At 48.7% G+C, this 21,819-nt stretch overlaps 2 long non-coding RNA genes across 2 annotated transcripts in view; both read left to right on the top strand.

The window, feature by feature from the left end:
* The window catches only part of LOC142819427 (uncharacterized), a 48,119-nt gene extending 26,640 nt beyond the window's left edge, over positions 1-21,479 (top strand). Inside the window, exons 4-5 of the long non-coding RNA XR_012897312.1 lie at positions 17,091-17,171; positions 20,955-21,479. This is a non-coding gene — a long non-coding RNA (uncharacterized LOC142819427). The remainder of the gene's footprint in view (positions 1-17,090; positions 17,172-20,954) is intronic.
* On the top strand, positions 6,692-8,889 carry LOC142819428 (uncharacterized). The gene is made up of 2 exons (XR_012897313.1): positions 6,692-7,488; positions 8,703-8,889. It is a non-coding gene; the product is annotated as an uncharacterized LOC142819428 (long non-coding RNA).
* Positions 21,480-21,819: the final 340 nt, after the last annotated feature.

Here is a 21,819-nt window from a genome sequence, read left to right as displayed (position 1 = left end):
GTAGACATTGAATAGCTACCCACATGCTGCATTCTAGTTTCGTGAGCCTATACTGAGCTCTCTGCAGTGTCCATCAATAGAATTACATACAGACACAGGGGACTACCAGTGCAGGTTTCTTTCTAGGATCAGGGCCTAAGATTATTAATACTGTTATTGCTGCTGCTTGTATTATCTGGAAAGCAAGAAATTAGCTTTTTCAGGATTTTGGTTAAGGCAGATCTTACCCTAAGTCCCTTTCTTATTTGGTTTATGATGCTGTGTTTTGGATCCCTAAATGTTGCTTTAAGTTTGTGTGATGCATTTCATGGCATTTTAATTATAGTGATTACTGTATTATAATAGTCCTTCCAGCATCCTAATAGAGATATAAAATCCTGTTTAATCGGTTAAACATTACACTTAACTAGTTGACCACTTAAACAGGATCCCATTGCATGGGGTTGCCCCAGCCCAGCTGAGCAGTTAACCACTAAATTTCCTACATCCTAAGTGCCTTGCGGGGCTTTCCAACTACAACTGTCGTTTTTAACCATTGTCATTAGAATATTCAAAATTATGCCAACAGCGTGCTTAGGCAATTTCCTGTGCTTAGTCAAAACACCAGTGAGAGTGAACGTGGCCTCTTGTCTGCTTCTGGGGGCTGAGACTCAGATGATATGAATCAGCCCCGTGGCTTGGACTTCAGTGAAGCTTTGCAAATTTACCCCTTTTGAGGCCGTTGGTGTCCACATCACCAAAACCGCCATCACAAATTGGCCAGCAAAGCAGCTGAAGAGTGAATTGGCCGTGGAAAGTGAGCTATCTGCCTGTCCCCGGTGATGATCCTTGCTGGTCAGGGGAACATGAGAACAGCCAGACTGGGTCAGACCAAAGGCCCATCTAGCCCAATATCCTGTATTCTGACAGTGGTCAATGCTAGGTGCTCCCATAGGGAATGAACATAACAGGGAATCTTCAAGAGATCCACCCCTGTTGCCCATTCCCAGCTTCTGACAAACAGAGGCTAAGGACCCCATTCTACTCATCCTGGCTAATAGCCATTGATGGACCTATCCTCCATGAATTTAACTTGCTCTTTTTTTAACACTGTTAAAGTTCTGGCCTTCACAGCATCCCCTGGCAAGGAGTTTCACAGGTTAACTGTGCATTGCATGAAGAAATACTTCCTATTGTTTGTTTTAAATCTGCTACCTAGTAACTTGTGCTGCCTGGTCTGTTGGAAATTTGGTGGGCCTTTTCTGTGGCAAGCAGTAGGTTTCCAAAGCAGTAGGTTTCCAAGGCTATCAACGCAAGGCCCTTTCCCTGCACTATAATCATCCTCAAGCTGGAGCATGCAGCGAGCAGAACTTCCCGGGTTGCTTCCGAGAGAGAGACAAAATGAGAAATCAGAAAATTCTGTTTGCTCACTGCTACTTGGCACAGTCCATAGCTTTGCTAGGGAGCCCCCTGGCACCTGTCAGGTATCAGTGCAACTGACCACCCACAGAATTACGGGGCTTTCCAGAAAGAGCTGTTTCAGTCTCTCACATACAAGCCGTAGACAGACATACCACAACCACAGAGCTGTGAACAGGAAACCGAGAACATCTGGCCCTCGGCTTCCTTTAACGGGATTTGGAACTTTTTTTTTTTTCATCTTGGCTTGCATTGTTGTTCAGCAGGGAGGCAGATGGGGCTTGAAACCACATGCTTTGTGGTACCCAGAGAAGCCAGACACCAGGGTTAACCCAACTGCTGCTTCCCTCCAAGAGAGTTGACTGACTGAGGCTCTGACCTTGCTGGGGGTCCTCCCCATAACCATCCTACCTTGCCTCCTCCTTCCTCTTCACTGAAGGAAAAGTTGTTGTTGTTGTTGTTTTTTTAATTTGCCTCAGTTTCTCCCTACTTCAAGCCCTGTAATGATGCCATGCACCAAATGTTTAGGAAGGTGCCCAGCCCGGATGCCACCTAGCCAGATTGGTTTCTTTGTCTGGTGGTTTGCTTCCTGACTGGCAGAGCTGTGGTTTAGGTATGCATTTATAACTTGTTTTGCATTTATTTTAAGGAAAGGCGGCTGAAGTTACGAAACCTTTAGAAAGAAAGAAGTCTTGTATATGCTTTATAAATAAAGGCTACACCAAGGGATGGAAATTGACCTCCTAGGCAGGAGGCCAGTACAATGATTCCTGGCTCTTAGAGCATGCTTTTTGCTGGTAGATCTCAACACACTTTATAAAGGAAGTAGCATAATCCATTTTACAGGTGGGGAAACTGAGGCACAGAGTGACGTGATTTATCTGAGGTCACCCAGCAAGCTAGTGACAGGGTCAGATCAAAAACCCAGATCTTCTGAATCACTGACTAGGACACGTTGCACTAAACTGCTCTCTCTCTCCCTGTTCAAGCACTGTGGGCTTAGGTAGGACTTAACGGTGTATGGGTCTTGTGTGCCTGTGGTGAGTTCACCCTCACTGAACACAAGTGAAAAGGACCAGCTGCGTGGTTAATTCTTTTAAAGGGAAGGTTCCCAACACTACCATTCCCAGGACTCAGCTAAAGTTATTGTGGGGAAAATGTCCATAGGACATGGAAAAGCACTGCTGCTAGGGTTCAAGTGGGTGGGTCAGTGTAATCTGAGGCTCATAGGAATTGCCATATGAGTTTGGACACCAATCATCCTTCTAGTCTAGTATCCTGCCTTGCCCATTGGTCAGTTCCAGAAGTTTCAGAGGACAATGTACCACACCATCAAAATATATAATGGGCAGTTATGGAAGGGTCTGTGTTCAGGGGATATTAACTCTTATCTGAATCTGTGCCATGCACTTTGCAACAGTTTACTCTCACCATCCTGCCAGTCTTAATCCCGGTTACTCAAAAACTTGGTCTGAAACGACTTCACTAACAACAGTCACTTGTAATATTCATCTGTGGTTCTCATGGCATGCAACAGAAGCGGTTAATTAAATGTTTCCCATTCTGCCTCCACTGGAGGGAATGAGATATGATCACAAGGTGTCTCAGTCCTTGTAGGGCTGCCGACTAAGGCTACTTTTAGCTCAGAGAATAGGGGACTGTGTTTTTAGAGGAAGCAGAGCTGGGTTCTCTTCTCACCATGGCTGTGAATTGCCAAGCAGCAACAGAATTTATCAGTGACACAGTAGTTTAATGTGAGAACCCAGCGATCCTGGCTCTCCCCGTTCACACCACTACAGGCTGAACCTTTCTAGTCCAGCAGTCTTTGGTCTGGCAACATCCATGGTCCAGCACAATTTTAGTTACCTGGATGTCCACTTATCATGTGTGTAGCCAAATTTCCCATGGTCCCATAAAGTTTATTTTCAGCCACCAGTCCTGGCTTTCAGTGTTCTGTGTAGGGATGTGAACGAGTAGTCGACTAGTCAATTAACTGATAAGCCTAGGTTTATCGGTTATTCTAGTCGACTACTCACATTCCCCCCCCCTTGCTGCCTCTGTTTCAGAGGCAGCAAGGGGTGGGGGGAGCAGAAGCTGGTGCTGGGGGGAGCTAGATTAAAAGCCGTTTCCCCCCAGCCCCAGCTGTGTGGTGCTGCCTGCCCTCCCCACGCTGCTGCCTTTATCAGTCAGAGGCAGCAGCGTGCGGAGGGGGCAGGGGAGGCTGCCTGAGGCTGCTTTGCAGCAGCAGCCCCCATCCATGGGGGTCTGAGCTCCTTGCAAACAGGGGCTGCTTTGTGGCAGTCTTCCCCAGCCCCCCTGCAGCAGCCTCTGTCCACGGGAATCTCAGATCCCCCTTGGGCAGGGGCTGCTGCCACACTGCTGCCTCTAGTTTTTAAATTGGCTCTCCTTGTGGACCAGCTCCTGCTTGGCATCCCGCGTGGCTGCCTGTGATACAGAGGCAGCAGTGCAGGGTGGCAGGGGGCTCCCCGGGAGTAGGGCCAGAGTGCACTAGCTGCCAGCTCTGCCCCCGGAGACTATAAAATAGTCAATTAATTGCTAAGAATTCATGCAGTTAGTTGACTACAGTTGGTCCCCGACTTACGAATGAGTTACGTTCCAAGCACTTGGTTGTAACTCGATGTGTTCATAAGTCGGACCCCATTCATCTCAATGGTACTGCGCTGTTCATAAGCGCGGATCACCGTTCGTAAGTCGGGGACGCGCTTAATGGGAGGCTGGTCGTAAGTGCGGTTGGTCGTACGTCGATGCGTTTGTAAGTCAGGGACCGGTTGTATTCTATTACCCAATCGTTAACTTTTCTAGTTCTGTGCTGTTATTTAGCGCCCATGTATCCCTAAAAGTCTTCTAAGAGCCCAGTAAGCAGTGGAAATGGTGGTAGTGCTGCTAGCTAGACAATATTGACCTCCCAGGGTTCAGCAAATCCTTTGGTTTGGCACCAATCAGATCCCAAGGGTGCCAAACGAGAGAGGTTCAACCTGTATCTCCTCTCTAAGATTCAAGCTAGTGAAAAACAAGCTGATTTTTTGGACACATGCACCCCAACCATCATGACTCAACCCATCCAGGACATGTTCCGTTCTTAAGAATGCACTGGTTTCCAGGTGAAGCCGGGGGTGGATTCTTTGAAAGCTGCTCACTCTCTGTCTGTTCCAAAGTGCTGACGCAGAGCTAGGAAAAGGATATTTCCCAGGACGTTGCAGCAGAAACCATTATGAACCATTCCAAAGCTAATAAACCGCAGCACACAGTCGTAACCTGCTGTCTTTTTCTGCCTACCACCAACTTCCCAGACCATGATGGCAAATTGGATCCCAACTGGAGGAGAGATGCCAGTGCTCCAATGCATGTGGGTATGCCTCTCTTTCCCAGATGGGAGAGAAAAGACAGGGAAGAGAGAGGAGAGAGACATGTTGCAATAGCCTGGTGTACAGACACCTCTAGGAAGGGCGGACAGTGAGACAGACAAAGGGGGGAAATGTAGTTTCCTGCCTGAAGAACTTTGGCTGACACATTTGCTGTGAGTAAGACACAGACTCCATGACCCCAGTCTGCTGCCTATTTTTATCTTGCTGACAATGACTCTCTTATCACAAGGCCATGGTCAGTGTGTCTACACCAAGCGGGTGTGGAAAGCCCATGACGGCCTCGCTTTGCACTTCACGACTAAAGCAAAGTACCCAAAACCTTTCTCTTCTCTCCCTCTGCCCTACTTGTGGAGTGTGAGACTATGATCCAAAGAACGCACGCGCCACATTGTTTCCATCCCTGTGCATAATACATATATTTGATGTGCACGAAGGCATGTGTGCATGTGCACCACCAGTAGAAACAACAAACCTGGCTGTGGGTGCTCTCCTAATCAGTTGGGTGGCATTTGAATCTCTCGTGAGGGGCCGCACAAGCGCACAGTTTAGAGGGAACACTGCTCCAAATGAAACCATGAGGAGATCTCTCTGCCTCCCATTCTGCAAGGAGAAAGGCATGAAATATAATCAATATGGGCTGACCATAATAAGGGCAGATAGGTCCTGTAATCAACTCCACCTCTTGGGGAGGAGCCCCCTAGTAAAGGTGGGGTGGGGGAGCATATGGAAGAGGGGCAGTGGAGGATATCCCAAAGGGAATCTATTCTGTTTGGCGTAAGGATCTGTGTGACAGCTAAGAAGATTGATTGCTCTTGGTATAAGAACTTGACAGTGTTGCCATGTGAGACTGGATGACTATGAATATGCCAGTAAAAGCAGTCCTGAATGGCCCTTGAGGTACGGTCTGTGTCCCAGACGAAAAGCCGCGAGTAAGAGCTAGTTTGAAAGCCTTTCGCTTTGGAAGCCTTTCACCGTACTAAGCAAAATCTTTACAGAATACAACAGGGGACTGTCCCTCTGGGCCTGCAGCTTCAGGAGTTGCAGTGACCCCTCACTGAAACACTGCTGCACTAAGCATGGCTATTCGGTGTGTGTGACAGGGTGTATCTATCCCCCATTGACCCAGGGGGTGCTAACTGCACCCTGTGGGCCGAAGAGTCCAAGCCTCCACTGGCAACTTCAGAGCCGTGGAAATGAGAGGCCTGTATCCACCCAGCAAAGAATAAATAGAAACTGTTTTTAGCTTGTTCTGTGTTTAATTCTGTATTGGCTTCGTGGCTGGTGTGAGGGACTGAGCTCCTAACACACAGCTAGAATAGCCATGTGCCATCCAGCACTCCAGCATCCCAGAGCAGCTGTATCCCCTGGAGTTGGACTTTGAGTTTCCGGTCCTGGTTGGCAGGGGCTCCGCAGGCTGGATCTCTGCTTGGCTCCTGGATGCTTCCCTTTTATGCAGCTGTGGGTTTAAGCTCAGGATGAGTGACCTTGCTCTTCACTGATTTCCACTGCTGCGTGGGTTGGAAAGTTGGGCTTGGCTTTTTTGGGTTAGGACAGATGCTGAGAAAGGGGAGGAGGAAGGGGCCTCTGGTGTGGGGAAATGGGGTAAAACCATGTGTGCGTGGGAGGGGAATCCCCAGAATATGCAGGATGAAAATGAGCAGTGACAGGGTGGAGGTGGAAAAACAAGCAGTGAGATATTGTGAAAAATGAAGCCGCACTGGAGAGGGAAAAAGGAGATGGGAGCAGTCGGGCGGGGTGAGGAAGAAATAGAGCAAGATGGGACGAAAGGACGAGCAGAGGGGAGGATATCTCTCATTTAGCATTTCTATCAGTGGTGGGCAATAACCGGCCTGCAGGCCAGACGCGGTTTGCCAGGGTTAGTCTCTAGCAGGATGCCCACGCTTTATTTACCTGCTTCACCACAGATACAGGCGCTGGCGGCTCCCATTGGCCGCAGATCACCGTTCCCAGTCAATGGGAGCTACAGGAATCGGTGACCTGGCCTGCGCCACTTCTTGCAGCTCCCATTGGCTTCCAACGTATTGTGCACCCCTGATCTAGATGGTGCCTTCTCAAGTCTTCCAGGGGTGGTGTTTTGTATCACTAATCTGTAATACTGGTTTCCATGCAGCTCGGAATGAGTCTCGTTTTAATGGAAGCTCCCGGGGTGAGGGGTGAGGGACACTGATGAATAATCACAAGCAGGGCAAAAGCTGGTGAACTTCATTGTGAAACCCCAATGAGCAAGAGGTGAACACAACCTCGTGTGCCAGGAACAGCTCTGAGCCCACCCCCTCCCAGCCCCTGGCTCGCTGCTGCTCTGGGAGAAGAGGGTGTTTTTATTATGAAGCCGAGTGGTTCTGCTTGTGCGGGAGGAGATGACTCAAAAATGCCTTGGAAGCTACCATGCGGGTGATGATGTCACTGGGACAGTGCATCACCATGGCGATCGCTGTGGGCTCATAAACCCCACTGACAATAATGTTCAAAAGAAGAAAATACAAAAGGGCAGCGATCTCCAGTGGCGGGCGCCAGGAACAACCCAGGGCTTGGGGATAAGCCTGCCAGGAAACTGGTGACTAGCCAAAGTGAGACTCTTATGTGGTTCATTTGGCAGTCCCCAGCCATGGCCTTGGGTAGGCCTACCCTACCCCACACAGCCTCACAGGCAGGACTCCTCTCCACACTCCAGCTTGGCCCCGGGGTCAGTGAAAGGGCTTCCCCGCAGGGTTGCTCATAAAAGGCTCAAAAATAATTGGGGAAGGGTCATCACTACCTGGGGGAAACGAGATTAATACAGGTGGGAGGTAGCTGGCTGGGGTGGTGTTGGTTTATGTGGGTGCTGATAGAAAAACCTAAGCATTACTGAAGAGAGACCCAGGGGAGCCGACAGCCTGCACAGGCCCCTGGACAAGGTGGGGTGGCCTGACTCTGTGCCCCAAGAAGGGGCGAGGCCTTGGGAGGAAGGGGCAGGGCTAGAGGGAAGGCCGTGCCATGCCGTAGCAGTGGCGGCCTCCAAGGGCTCTGGGCACCTTTAAATTGCTGGGCCCTGGGGCATTTGTCCCCTTTGGTCCTATTATCGGTGGGTCTGATGGAGACCATGAAACCCAGAGGGACCCCTGACATAGCTGGTCTGGGCCCCATGGAGTTGCTACAGCTGCTGTAGTTGGCTGCTGAGATTCCCTTAGAAGAGGAGCTTTGTAAGCCTATGGGGTCATGAGATCATGTGCAGTAATGAGCTGCTCTCAAGAGACTGGGGACATGGGAGAAGAGACATTTCCTGGGGACTCTTGATTACTGGTTTAACTTAGCTCCCAGCTTGCTCCCTGTGGAAGAGCGATGGAGACTGGAAGGGAATGGAACCCAAGCCAAGGAACTGAGGGGTCAGATCTCCCCTATGGTTTCCCAGGTGCCAGTCATTTCTCCCCCTCTGTCTTTTTCCCTGCATGCATGTTTGTGGATGTGCAGGCCCCCTAAACCTAGAGGGAAAAGGACTGTCCAGAAGGAGGAAGCCAGAGGATAATGACTGGCATTGGGGGACCCACCCAGCCACCCCCCAAAATAACGGACTTGTGCACAGTGAGAAACGAGGCACAGACAGCTCAGATGTGGTGCAGCAGACAGGATACGAGTCAAACTCCTCTTTCCAGCTTGGAACTCATGTTCTACAACAGCCGCACTTCAAAGTGCTGTATGGCTCACTGTAACAGCACGACTGGCTTGCTCCCAGGTTCCAGGCTACGTGTGCCAGCTTCTCTCCTACCCCTGCACACAATCTTGCTGTCACAAGAGTGCTCTAGATCTGGGGAGATGGAGCTAGTTCATAGATAAAGTGCCAGGAGATGGTGCTCAAGAATATGTAGCGTAGTTTCTGGATTCAGTAGGACCAATACAACTTGTTGATGTTTTCCCTTGCAGATGGCTTCCTTTGTGCAGCAGCTTGCATGGGTTTTTTAACACTGGCGGTTGGTGGCGTGACAACCTTGCCCTCTGCATTGTCCCCTGTCCTGAACAGCTGTGCTGGGAGTTTGCTTCTTAATTGTTCCTGCCTTCTGCAAATTGTTCCTGCAAAACATTGTGGGATACATCGTATGCCCAAAACAAAGCTGTATTGTGCTCCTGTGTCCTGCTTTTCTAATGACATTAGAGAGGGAAACTTTATAAGGGAAACTTTATCTTTGCAGGCTCCTTAGGGCGAATCTACACAGCAGGGATGAACTCGAAATAAGCTACACAAATTGAGCTATGTCAATTGCATAGCTTATTTCGAGTTTTGGTGCTGTCTACACAGCACTTATTTCGAAATAAAGCACTCTTCCCCCGACTTCCCTTACTTCTCCTAAAATGAGGATTACAGGATTCCGAGTGAGAAATCCTCCAGCTTGACAGTGTTTTGACATTATGTTGAAATAACTGCTGGTTGTGTAGATGAGGACTTAGGCTGTGTCTACACTACAAAGAAAAATAGGCTGTTTACACGTGGCCAAATGTTGGAAAAAAACCCTCTTTTGAAACATCCCTTCTTCCTCATAGAACAAGGTTTACAGGCATGCCGAAAAAACGTGTCTACTTTTCCAAAAAATTTTTTGGAAAAGCAGATGCATTCCTTGGATGCGGTAGAGCTTTTCTGGGATACTAGAGGTATCCCAGAAAAGCTCTGTAGTCTAGATGTACCCTAAGTTATTTCAAAATAATGTTGCTGTGCAGACATAACCTTAATGTTCAGCATTCTCCTGGTCTTGACTTCCCCCTTCTTCTGCCTCTGGCTCCATTCATGCATGTAGAGAGCACACTGTGTGTTATAAATGCAGCCGCTTGCTTTGATTTAAGAGTGCAGGTGCTCTTGGCTCTACCTCTCCACAAGCTCGCCCCGCCTGCTGTTAAGAGGAAATGCATCGGACATGCTGTCAGACTTCCCAGGCCTCTTTTTCATTGAGCTGCTTCACTGCTACTGATGTCAATGAGGCAGCAATGTACAAACAGGTGTCCATTACTCGAGGTTTCCAAAGAAAGTTCAGGAAGACTGATGCCCAAGTCAGGGGGAAAGGGATAGATTGGAGCCAACAGTCTGGCTGGAAACTTGATGTCATGGACACCTGGAGGGAGGCTGCTACAGCTTTCCCACCACATACGCCCTATCACTGTTCCTTAACCCTCTGCTTGCTAACTTCTGATTGTCCTCACGAGCAGGTCAGGAGTTAAGCCATTTTGCTAGCTAGGCTGAGTGGCTTCCTTCAGGCATAAAAGGCACATAATTCTGCGTGATCTTAGGGTTTGTCTACACTGCGGTGCTATGTCGGGATACTTCCGGTATCCTGAAATAGCTATTGTGCATCTTTTAAACAAGCCTTTTATTTTGAAATAAATATAACAGGTTCGCTGTTTGGACATCTCTGTAAACCTCGTTCCATGAGGATTAACGGACATTTTGGAATAGCAATTTATATAAAAATTTGGTGCTGTGTAGACAGCACCAAATTTCAAGATAAGCTATTTCAAATTGCACTCAAAATAAGCTATGCAATTTGTGTAGCTCAAATTGCCCAGCTTATTTCGAGTTATGGGTCCAATGTAGATGCACCCTCACAGTGCTTTTCACTACTCTCAGGTAGGAAAACAATTGCAAACAAAAGACAAATTCCAAACCTGCTTTGCACATTCATGAAACCCAATTTTTAAAAAGTCTGGAGTACTTGCAGCTCCCCTTAGCTGGCACCACTGCAAATCCGACCAGTATCCAAATTCTATCCAGGTTAAGGCAAAACATGGAGTGCAAGTGTATCTCTGAACATGGCTATGTTGTTGGCAGGTTTGTTCCACTAGCAGGTTGGAGACAGTCAAACATTCAGCAGGTCGAGGCTGGGAGGTGGGAGAGTGCAAGTTGCAGATGCCAGGAGTGGCCAAATGTACTGATCCTCTGAGGAGCATACAACAATCTTCAGCACTTCAGGAGCTTGCCTGTAGGAGCTCAGGACCTTAACCCCATGGAAGGCACCAGCTGGGGCTAAGGGCCTCAGTCCTGATCCTGCTGAAGCCCCTGAGCCCTGGGAGGTGCACCCCACCAGGCTGAAACCCTGAGATCTCTCTCCACACTGGGTAGAAGTCCCTACCCTGCTGCAAGGCAGAGGTCCCATCCCCGAACTCTGGTAGGTGGATAATAAGGGGTTGGGTAAAGTGTGTTTGGGGGGGTAGGGTGAGAGAGGGGAGGGGCTCTGTGAGACACACTTTAACTGTAAAAGAGCTGTATGTGGTTCATGAGCCATGGTTTGGCCATCCTGGTATATGCTGAGGGTAACTGTGAGTAAAGTGGATTTGCCATTTTAATGAAACTGACATTTTAAACGCTTTAGTAAGAATGTTTCTTGTTTGAAGGTCTATCCCTCCCCCCCCTCACTTATTTACTTCCTGGGACTCAGGAGACTTGGGAATCAATTCCCTGCTCTGCCACAGACTTCTTGTGTCACCCTGGGCAAGTCATTTAGGCAATGTCTACCTGGCCTGGTCCAACTATGGGGATGTAAATTGCATTGCGCATCAAAGTGCTGTGCTGTAATTCCTCCATGTGGACACTGTAGCAAACTAAACAGTTCCTGCTTCAGATTAATGTAGCCCTGTTTGAAGAGGATACACTAAGAACCTTTTAGTTTGCTTGTACTACATCCACAAGAGACTGTTCCACCACTGGTTGTTAATTTAAAGTGGAGTAGTTAAACTACATTAAACCCTTGATAGATGTGAACACTGTCTATCAGAATCAAGGTGGCCTTAAATCAGTTTTTTTAATTCACTTTTGAAGTGACTTAGTCTAAACTGAATTAAGGCCACTTTATCTTCTCAATGATAATGTCCACTGGGGAATTAAATGGTCCTGTGGAAAAGCTCTACAGATATAATCTATTACTGAAAAATAAAACACAGGGGCTGTGTCTAGACTGGCCAGTTCTTCCAGAAAATCAGCAGCTTTTCTGAAAAAACTTCCAGCTGTCTACACTGGCCGCTTGAATTTCCGGAAAAGCACTGATGATCTCATGTAAGATTGTCAGTGCTTTTCCGGAAATACTATGCTGCTCCCATTCGGGCAAAAGTCTTTTTCTGAAAGACTTTTGCGCAAAAGGGCCAGTGTAGACAGCACAGTACTGTTTTCCTCAAAAAAGCCCCGATCACGAAAATGGCGATCGGGGCTTTTTTGCGGAAAACCGCGTCTAAATTGGTCATGGACGCTTTTCCACAAAAAGCGCTTTTGCAGAAAAGCATCCTGCCAATCTAGACGCGCTTTTCCAAAAATGCTTTTAACGGAAAACTTTTCCGTTAAAAGCATTTTCGGAAAATCATGCCAGTCTAGACGTAGCCACTAGGATTGTGTTACTGCAGAAGAACACGGCAGTGAAATTGACCAGAAACAGAAAATAAAAGTGGCTAGTTTGTTTTCATAATTTAGATGTGAAGAAGAAACTATAAACTATCTGCCTAGAGCTCTTAGGCTTGGGATGTCACTTGTCACTGTGATGTCTCAACTCTTCCTCTGACAGCACTTTGGCCTGGTTGTCTTGCTCTGATTCCTGTTCTATTATGAGCCTGAAAACTTTCCTTTTCACACAGTCACCTGCAAACCATTCAATGTACAAATCCGAGTGGGACAGAGGAAGCAGGGGGAAAGACCCTTGCCTTCTTCTTTAACCCTCTAGTACAGGCAATAATGCACCACATTGGGCAGGGCAGGAGCTGCTGGTGAAGTCCTGAGCCAAAGGCGGATAGATAAAGACGCAATTATGTTTTGGAGATTTCAGAGATACAGAGACTCTGGAGAGAGTGAACAAAATTCCAGGGATTTTTCATGTGCAATTGGATATTTCCTTCAACAGTCTCTAGACTAAATAACACTCCTTGTTTCTAAATGGGCATTATGTCCTGCTGCCCTGGCGGTGTGTCCTCCAAGTCCAGAATGAACCAGAAAAGGCCTTGCAGCTATTTGAGGAAGGTAGAAGGATGGAGAGTACAGAACTTAGCAAAGAGTTTTGGGGCAACTTGTTCCCCTTCCTCACCACATTCCCGCCCCCCCAACCTCTTCGCCCCCCCCCCCCCCCCACCTTTTTTCTGGCTGACAGTACATCTTACCCTGCACCGCTTTTATCCAGGATGAAGTTCTAAGGTTTGTGTTGTGCAGAACAGGCTAGATGAGCATAATGCTGTCGTCTAGCCTTCCCATTTAGGCTCTTATACAAACATGTCCCCATTGCAACAAATCTGTGGCCACGTAGGACACTCTGAGTCTGCTCATCAGGAGGCCATGTAGTAGAATCCACCTGAATTAAAGGAGAGTCTGACTTTGGAGCTAGCTCTGAAGTCAGTGACATTGTAGCCTGCAATCTCACAGGGCTGTGCTGTGCTCCATTTTCACAACCGAAATTGCTTTGCACCTGGTCAGTATTTGGATGGGATATATCTAAGAATGACCCACGTACTGCTGTTATCTTTGCACATTCAGGGAGGACAACTGAGGTCACAGGCTACTAAGAAAGGGTCTTCTCACCACTGTTGGAGATAAGCCACATCCACACTAATTCAAGTAGCACGGCTGTCACACTCCCATCTCTGTAGCCCTTCCTTTTCTGTTTTCTTTTTTCTTCAGCATCTGAGGAGGTGAGTTGTATCTCACAGAATCTTAGAACTGGAAGGGACCTTGAGAGGTCATCGAGTCCAGTCCCCTAAGTGTATCCCCTAATACCATGTGGCGGGGCAACTGGCTGGAAGGGGTTAAAGCAGGCTAGAGGGAACCTGCGCAGAATACTGGCCAATCAGAGAGAGACTTTTAAAGAGCCAGTTAGGGCGTGGCTTGCTGGGGCAGCCCTGTATATAAAGAGCTGCCCAGTAGAAAAAGTCAGTTAGATCCTGACCAGGGAAGGTACAAGACTTGGTTCCTACGGAAGCAGCTTCAGGAGAGCAGTGCTGGTCAGGCTTAGGAGGGCTAGAGAGGGAGGTTTCTGCCTTATACCTGTCAAGCTTCTGGCCTTGCCACAAGGGCCAGGAGGGTGCAAAGGATCACAGGGGAAATGGCTCAGGGAACAACAGGCAATGAAGGGGAACAGAGGAGGGAAAGACAAAGCTGCCACCAGAGGGACCCTTGCACCGAGTCTAGCCACCATGGTTGCGTGGCCTGGTAGAAATGTGGTTTGCCCCTGAAGTGAGGGGCTGATTAAGACTACACTTGGCCATTGTGGCAGACACCACATGAAGAACTGCTGATAACCCTCGGAAGGAGGGCAAAAGACCACGAGAGTGCTGCCGGAGGTCAGTACCCTGAATAGGATGCCACAATCTGGGAATAACGTGGAGCCGGAACTCAAACATGGACTGCAAACGGGGAAGATGCCAGCCAGGAGGAGGGGCCCTGCTGACAACCAAGCCAATTCCCCAGATCTACCAGCAGGAGGAGCCACAGCAGTGAGTCGTGTCCCGTGACATACCCTCATAAATGTGTTAGTCTTTAAAATGCTGAAACAGACCAACACCGCCACCCCTCTGAAACAGATCTTTAAAAAAAGAACAAAATGGATCCAGGGAATGATTTGTCAGTCTACTCTGATACCTGGAAAGATATTGGAATCATTTATTAAACAATCAGTTTGTAAGTATCGAGAGGATAATAAGGTCATAAACAAATCACACTAACCCATCCTGATTTCCTTCTTTGACAGGGTTACTGGTCTAGCAGATGGAAGCAACCAGAAGATATGATATGTCTTGATTTTAGTAATGCTTTTAGTAATGATTTTTAAGAACAGGCTGGACAAACTGATGTCGGGGGCAGTCTAGAACATCCGCTTCCCGCAGCTCTACTTGGCAGGAAATGGCAAACTGCAGCCAATGGCAGCTGTGAGGCTCCGTGCCTATAGACGCTTAGATAAACAAAGCATCTCGTGGCCCACCAGAGACTTACCCAGGCAGGACCGCAACCCAACTTCTGGAAAACCTCTGGTCTAGAACAGCGGTGGGCAATCTGCAGAGCGGAGGGTTACCAAATTCTGCTGGTTTTCGTCCAGGTAGTTTTTTCCTACCGATGTTGCTAAAGTGACACGCACGTAAAGCAAGGACACATGACGTGAGGTCCGTGCTGATTACACACAATGCTGACTGGGAGAGCCATGCGCACCCTGTGCCTCCAACCAAAGTGCTGCTACAGTTCAACTGACACACCCTGCAAATTCTAGGTCCCCAAGCACAGTTAGCAAAACTACCCTGTTCTGGGAGACTGTCATGGTTACAACAATCTAGTAGCTCACTGAGATGGAGGGCTACTCATGAACCTAGGTTGCCCATCGCTCATCTAAAAGGTTTACTAGATCCTGCCTCAGCATGGGAGGCTGAACTTGATGACCTCTCGAGGTCCCTTCCTACAATTCTGTGATTTTATGTCCTAGGGTGACACTGGCCCTTTAAGAGAAAAGAAGCCAGTGCACCTGTGACGGGTCACTTGACCCTCCACCCCAACCACCCCATTAGGCCTTAAAAAGGGCACTGGAAGTGGGGAGGTTCCAAAGGGAAGGCAAGAGAAGCAGCTGGGAGATGCTGGGAGCGGAGGTGGGACAGTGGGAGCTATTGGAGTAGCCTGAGGGGAGCAGTAACTACGAGCTGTGCAAACTGTGGAGAGGACCGGCCGGAGCAAGGGAAAGAGGCCAAGTTACCGGAAGGCTTGTGCAGAGCCGCTAGGAGTAAGGGGAAGAATCAGGCTGACCAGTGTACGTGGAGCACAGGAACCAGGGGTTGATCCTAAAGCGAGGAGTAGGAGTCACCAGCAGGGAGCTTTCCTGTGGAAGACCCTGTCTTGGGGGTCCAGGAGAAGACTTGCCAGAGAGAAGCAGGTCTTGGAGCTCTCTGGTAGAAGGCCTAGGGAGTGGGCTCCTATGGCGTAGGCTGCGGGAGCTAGGGCAGAGTGGTTAAGGCAGGGGTTCTCAAACTTTGTGATACAGTGACCCCCTAAAATGCTAAATGAATTCGTGTGACCCACCCTCACGGCTCCACGAGTAAGGCTAATCATTTTATTGGGATTAGGATTGGATAAGAATTAAATATGCCAAAAACCGATTCCCGTTGCGACCCCCCTCTAGTTGCTTGTGACTCCCCGGGGGGTTGAGACCCACAGTTTGAGAAACACTGGGTTAAGGACTCGGGTGGGTGACCTGGGGAGGGTGACCTTTGAGGGGGATTGAAGAGCAGCTGCATTGGAACCATGTTTTACATTGGGACTGGAGAGGAGTTGTTTTCACTGCAGAGGATCTGTGGACTGTGGTACTTCCTATGTCAATAAAGGGGTTTGTATTTGCTGCTAAGAGACAGTGTTCCTTTGCCCGGGTGGATGCCAAGGGGGATTGAGATGGGCCCACTTGTCCTACCACAGCCTTTCGCAGGAGAGCTCTCCAAGCAGTGTTGCTGTATAACGCTGCAGGAAGTGTTTCTAGCCCAGTGTTTCTCAACCAGTAGTATGAGTACCCTTAGGGGGACTCGAGAGAAGTCTGGGGGGTACGTCAACACAACTGAAATTTGGAGAAAACTGAATTTTTGTTGTAAGTTTTACAGCACTTTATTGGTTTTGTACTTTTTACACCTAAAAATGTCATTGCCCGCCTGGCTATGATTAAATTGTTTAAAAAAATGTGCTGCAATGGTAGAAAAATTCTGTGTGTCTGAAAACTGTAGGTACTGGGGGTACTTACAAGTTGTTGTTTTTTTTTAAAATGGGGTACCTTATAAAAAAAAAGGTTGAGAAACAATGGTCTAGACATTTGCTGTGGGGGGGCCCTTTTCTGGCGGTCAGCACTCAAACAGTCGCCCAGCAAAGGGAAGGGAGCTGTCTCAACCGGCTCCAGGACTGAACCAGCCCCTGAGTGGGACAGAAGAGGTACAAGCCTCTTTCTTTGTGCTGGAGTGTGTACTTCCCTGTTCCTACGTGACACGTCTGCTGCCCATGCCCTGGGGCATGTGGAAATGCATTGACAAACTTTGTGGCCTCGTTTACACTAGAAAAAGTTTGCTGGCTATACTGGTTCCCCAAGCAAAATAAACTGTACTAGAACAAGTACCTTTATGGTGCTGTGAGTGCATGTGTGCTAGGGCTTTTGTTCAAATAAAAATGTCACAAAAATAACACACACCCCCCAACTGACATGGCTACACCAGTAAAGGTGTCTCATGTGGAGGTGGCCAGAGCTGAAGCTGGCTTGAAGTGCGGGTGCCCGGGGAGGTGGTTTTTTGCCGGGGCTCTTGGGATGTGTGAAGAGACCCTAATGTCTGCCTGTTCTTCCTTCCCAGCTTGATTTCACAACATTCCCCTCCGGAGCCTGCCTTGCCGCTCCAAGCCCAGCCTTGGTTGACTCTGGGCAGCTACTGAAGGTGAGCCTCTGACACTCAATGGTGTATTGAAGCACATCAGGAAAGGATCTGGTAAGGTATTTCCTCTGGGCTGGGTGCCCAGTAACTTTGGAGGGGGGAGGACGAGGGTTTCCAAGGCCCCTTCAGAAAGCAACGCCAGTGCCTGTCTAGCATGGCAGAAGGAGAGGGGAGTCTCCAGCCAAGTCCTCTCTCGACTTTGGATTGAGCACGTGGGGCTGCTGCCCCTTTGTTGTTGCTAATAGATGGAACTGTTCCTTTCATAAAGCAGGGCCCCCTGGCCAAGTTTAGACATCGTCTAGACTCAGCCTGTGTATTTATAACTCTGGCCCATGACGGGACGGCCAGTGGGGTATAAACAGCATTCAAACATGATGAGAGGCACTGCTATTTATACCACCGGGGTGCTGAATTTAGAGACCTACAACTCAAGAGACAGAGGCTGCAATTTACAGCCCAGCGAGTCGGCTGCCCCTCCGGGTGTGGTGGGCGGCGGGGAGAGCAGGAGATGACATGAGTTATACTCACTGGTTAATGCTGGAGCTGAGCAGGAGTGAGACATGGGGCCAAGCTCAGCCCTACGGTAACACCACCGATTGCAGCGTCATCCCACTGAGGATGAGTTTGGCCTAGTGACTGCAAGACACACGCAGGGTGATTAGCAGCTGAGTCAAGCTCAGCCCAGCTCTTACTGCCTCAGCCAGAAGGCAGCTCCTGGGCTGGTCTTGTGGGTGAGCTGCTGCCTGTGACCTAGGTGGGTCTTGGTACTGCTAATGGCTGTGTCCAGTCAATAGATACTTGTCAACCCTCTCGCAAGGCTAAGATCTGACAAGCTCGTGACAGTAACACAAGCCAGGGGAGGGTGCTGTATCAATTATTTGCCTCTTGAATACAGGCAGACAACCAGGGAGGGAGCCCATAAGCAGCTTGAAGTGAGAGAAGGAGCATAGCAGGCTGGGACGTGCTGTCTTGGTGAACATCCCTGAACTCTGGTTTTTTTCATGTGACTTGGGTACAGTCTTCTGTCAGGCAAAGGTTAGCTGCTGTTGTCCCACTTGGCTCTCCAAAAGCCTTAACCTAGGAGACAGAGGGACAGGTCTGAGTATCTGGGAGTCATTTCTCTGCCCCCATGTGCCTCCAAAGCAGCTGCTTTTAAGCTGGTCAGATTTTGGCTCCAAACAATTGGAGTAGGCTTTTGTTCTATGGCACAGTCCCTCTGAGGATGTTAATTCACTTTACAAACACAAATTAAGCCTCATGACACCCCTTTGACTAGGAGAGGAACACTGAGTTGGACTCGTATTAGGCACGATCCAGATCTCCTGGTACTGGTATCTCAGCCAGGATACATTCTTCCTCCTTAAGGAAAAACTAGAAGAGCAACAGTATGTAAGCTGCCAGGGCATGGGCAGCCTACCTAGCGGGTATATCAGGACCTGGCCTGGTTATTGTGTAGGCCATTTGAGTCCATAGATTGAGGAATCTGGCAGTGGGCCAAGTGTGAAGCTGGAGTCACGGTGGAGGGGCCAAGCCAAAGGACAGAACCAGACGACAAAACCTAAGCCAAAAGGTGAGTTGGAATTTGAGACAGATTCAGGAGTCGGAAACCAGAGCAGAGCAGAAATGAGACTGGGAGCAAGGGCTGGAGAGGGAAGTAGAAGTAACAGAGTGAGCACAGCGGCAGGCATAATGTACACTGAGCAGTTTCTGCAAGGCCCAACCGCTGGGCTCATCTGGAAGTGCTGCCATTTGGAGGGGTCTCATTGGGTCCAGCTGAGCTTGTTGGGTTGCCTAGTGACCAGGCTGGAAGCCAGCTGTGCCCGGGACATGGGATTGGCAACTGGACAAAGCAAGTCTGAAATGTGAGTTCTATTTGCATGGGAGAAAATATAATCTAGTGGTAGGAGCATCAGAGTGGGGAGCAACTCACTGCAATACCTTGGGTCTACGTCTACATTGGCAAGATTTTGCGCAAATACTTTTAACGCAAGAGTTTTTGCGTTAAAGTATTTGCGCAAGAGAGCGTCTACACTGGCACGTGTAAACGCAAAAGCACCCGTGCCAGTGTAGACGCTCTCTTGCGCAAGAAAGCTCCGATGGCCATTTTAGCCAGTAACGTTGCCTGTCTACATTGGCCTCTTGCGCAACAGCAGTTGCGCAAGAGGGCTTATCCCTGAGCGGGAGCATCAGAGTATTTGCGTAAGAAGCACTGATTTTATACATTAGAACGTCAGTGTTCTTGCGCAAGTACTTGCAGCCAGTGTAGACAGGTGGCAAGATTTTGCACAAAAGCAACTGCTTTTGCGCAAAATCTTGCCAATGTAGACACAGCCACGGTGTGTCACAACCTCTCTTCATTAGTCAAAGGCAGATAACACTGTCAAAGGCAGATAACACTGACCCAGTTTTGCTTCATGTCTGCAAACAGCGCTGCAGTCCTTGTGTGAAATGAGATGGAAGTACAGTGCATTATTGGCACTTGGGTTTGATCTATCAACCACCCAGTCCAATTTCTTTATTGACCCTGCAGCCTTGGAACGGACCCATGTGGATTTCCATTCCAGCTTGTCTGTGTCCTGAGACAAGGTTTTTTTTTTTATTTAGTTGTTTGTTTTTAACCCTTTACAAACCTCTTGCCTACCAGCAGCTCTCCGGTGTATGGTTGTGGCACTGATCCGTTCTCCCTGGGAGTCATTACTGGCTCTTCCCCAGCCTCAGAAAGGCACGAGAAAGGCAGGGTGAAAGAGCCAGTTGAATGAACAGGGTCTTCCAAAGTCAACAGGAGGCCTCTGCCCAATCTCTGATTCGGTGCTGCCAGGGAAGCAGTGTCACAACAGGACAGAGCTGCACTTCCTCCTTCTCTCCCCCTCACACTCCCTCCCTTGTCCTGCAAAAAGTTCTAGGTCACTGCCTCAAACTGGGAGGAACTGGTTCTGCAGGGGAATGGAGGGGCCAAAAAGAGTGAGGTTGAACTCCTGGCAATATATATCCTCCTGCGTCCTTTGTATGTCATGCAACACCCCACTCTGAAGCCTCCCCAAAACACTGGTACAGACATAACTCACCTTCATAATCCCTTGTGGGAATGCAGTGCTTTTCCTCTGAGGAGCCAATGCCCTTTGAGTCCCACCACCCCACCTCGCCAACCATGGCCCCCTTTATAGATGGAGAACTGGGGCCCAGAAAAGAAGGGCCCAAACCCACAGTCATGGGGAGGAGGTGGGAATTGAACCCTGAACTGCCAAGTCACACCCCAGTGCTGTAATTTAGGGGATGTCTGCCCTATGCAGCTCACAGCCTTGTTGCTAAAAGTCCACGTGTGTGAGTGCTGTTTTTCTGCACTTTTGTTGACTAAATACTTCCACCCCCAGTGAGGGGGGTTTGCTTTAGCAGCGTTCACATTTTCAAAACTTTGTCATTCATTGGGGCGGGAAGGGGGAGCGTTGAACATAAGGTTTGCCAGGTGTCCGGTTTTGGTCTGGACAGTCAGGCGAGGGCGGGGAGAGCGAGGGGTGCAGGGATTTTTAAAGGCACATGTTAGTTGGTTTCCCACTTCCCTTTTTTTCTTTGCTCAACCAATTTCTTTCTTGCCATGTTCGGGATTTTTTTTATGAAAGCAACCCTAGTTGAACAACATAAGTTCTGTTGATCAAATGCAAGTGTAGACATAACCTAAGAGATCAGCCTCACTCCCCAGTGAAGCTGCTACATTAGTAGGGTCCCTCTTTAAAGGAGTGGGGTTCCTCCCCTACTCCCTAAAACTGGCTTCCCTTTCCCCTTCTCCAGATCCCAAGGCAGGGACCTATCATCTCCTCTGTTGCCCTGCACTTTGTGGATCACTTGAAAATGAGGTGTCACGTCTTGCTGTTCTGATTGCGTGTCCCTGTGTGAGACGCACAAAGGAGAGATGAATCATCCCATTGTGTGCAACACTGGGGAGAAGTCTGGGCACAGGAAACTGCCTTCATGTTGAAATGAGTGAGAGTCGCACACAAGCTTCCGCCGCAGCCGCAACTTTCCCTCCTGCCTGGCGCTGCCAGACGGCAGGTGTGCAAAGGCGAGGGACAGCATGAGGTGTGTGCCATCGGTTTCCCCGCACATGGCCCTGCGCTTTATTATGGGCCCCACTCCAGGTTCTATTCTCATGTGCTGGAGATTTAGACAATTTTTTTGTTACCTATTAAAACAATAATGAGTAAAAGTTCAAATCCTATTAAAAATGCCTAAGTCCGTGCCTTAGTTTTGTCGTAAGGAACGTTTTATTTCTATATCTACAACGAAGGTCAAAATACAGAGGTCCATGTTAAACCAAGCGCCATCACAAAGACCGGAATGCGCTCGCTGCAGCGTAAAAGAGAGAGAGATGATCCTGCATCAGGCACAGTGGGCTAAGTGCCACTTTGACAATTTTGAGTGTGTTAATGCGGTGGAACGTGGTTTTAGGCAACGTTTTATAGTGAATCTGGATTTGTTTTCTTTGTCATTTTATACACTTGGGCTACGTCTACACCACAAGGTTTTTGCGCAAAACCTGGCGGAGCAGCCACACCTCAAGCACGTTTTTGCGCAAGAAAATTGACAGAACAGAGGGCTTTTGCCAGTAGAATTATTCCTCTCTCCACGAGGAATAGCTCCTTTTTGCGCTACAGTT

Source organism: Pelodiscus sinensis, chromosome 23, assembly GCF_049634645.1.
Source record: "Pelodiscus sinensis isolate JC-2024 chromosome 23, ASM4963464v1, whole genome shotgun sequence".
NCBI classification, from domain to species: domain Eukaryota; kingdom Metazoa; phylum Chordata; order Testudines; family Trionychidae; genus Pelodiscus; species Pelodiscus sinensis.
Note: the sequence above shows the minus strand (reverse complement) of the source record. Positions and strands in the feature narration are given on the sequence as shown.